The 1,357-nt window shown below is 44.0% G+C and overlaps 1 pseudogene; it reads left to right on the plus strand.

Moving 5' to 3' along the window:
- The first annotated feature begins 583 nt into the window (after window positions 1–583).
- LOC142198748 (U2 spliceosomal RNA) lies at window positions 584–709 on the plus strand (annotated as a pseudogene).
- The last annotated feature ends 648 nt before the right edge of the window (window positions 710–1,357 follow it).

The following is a 1,357-nucleotide window of genomic DNA, read 5'->3' on the forward strand; positions in this document are numbered from 1 at the left end:
CTTCAATGGTTGTGTAGACTCGGTTTGGACATGTGGCAGAGTAATGAAAGGCTTTAAAAACACAATATGCCAGATCCTTCTTTCACCTAATATCATACATATGGGAGAGTCGGGAGATCCTACTCAAAAGTTACAGTCTAGTCCCACCAAAATCCATGAATTTGGGTGACTTTTCTCTTAGGACTTCTTTACACGGCCATATTTTTGTTCCGAGTGTTGTCCTTATCTTGAATGGGCTACACATGAACCCTACACAGCATGGTGATATTGTGAGGGACAAAGGCACATGGACCCACAGTAAAACATACCATTGTGAAGGGAAAATACTTGGAGACCATTGGAAACAATGGCCTCCAGCAGAATCCAAGTTCATCTCCTCTGCAGATAAACAGACTTATGCCACTAATGTTTCATATGTTCCTGTAAATTTGGTGTTATGTGTTGGTGGCTTTAGATACTTGTAGGCCAAATACCTGTATAGCCAACCCAGAGATATAGCTATAAGCGGTGCAGTGGTAGCAGTCGCTACCAGGCTCTGGACCATAAAAAATTCCATTATTCTAAATGGCACATGGTAAGATATTTTACTTCTTGGCCATTTGGCTAAGATCGAGTGTAGTATCTCTTCTTATCACCACTTGATAAATACCTCCATGACCTACTGTAGGGTAGAAACAGAACTCTGGTGATGGAGGGCAAAGAACCATATGGTGGTAGGATTGGGCCACTGGATCAAAGGCATTAGGCTCGTGACCCTGAAGGCTGGTGGTGCTGAAATACCCCAGGGCATGGTGACTCTTGGCGTGCCCGAACTCACTGGAGATGGGAACCCACTGAGTCTGGAACACTGCACTGCACTTCTCTTGTAAGACTTGGGAGCATTCACCCTGTATGCTCAGTTCTTGCCTTGCATCGGGAATTTTTATAGATCCAGCAAATAGACCGATCAGTATCACAGCAATCTTTAAAAAAAAATTATTTTTTTTTATGTCCACTGTTTGTCAGGTTTGTCTCTAGATGGTAGGGCATCGGATGACCTTTTGGGACTCTCCTGAAGTCTAAGAGGAGGAGTTGTGTGGCCATTAGGTTCCCTCTTTCCCTGCTACTTGGCCCAACTCTACTTCTGCGGAGGTGGCTAAGTTGTTGGCTTCTGGTAGAACACTGGGAGGCCAGATGCAAGAGAAGGGAGACTATTTGTGCCCAGATCCACTTTGGTGCCTTTGGCTCAGAGGTTTAAGGGTCCTTCTCTTTTCAGAGAGGGCTTTCGATAGACCCATTCTTGTTTACTTTTTTAGTATTGGATGTCCCTACTTTTTTGGCACATGGGTAAAAGATGGCATGATCTCTGAAAAAAAAA

The sequence above is a fragment of the Leptodactylus fuscus genome, chromosome 3 (genome assembly GCF_031893055.1).
Source record: "Leptodactylus fuscus isolate aLepFus1 chromosome 3, aLepFus1.hap2, whole genome shotgun sequence".
Classification (NCBI taxonomy): domain Eukaryota; kingdom Metazoa; phylum Chordata; class Amphibia; order Anura; family Leptodactylidae; genus Leptodactylus; species Leptodactylus fuscus.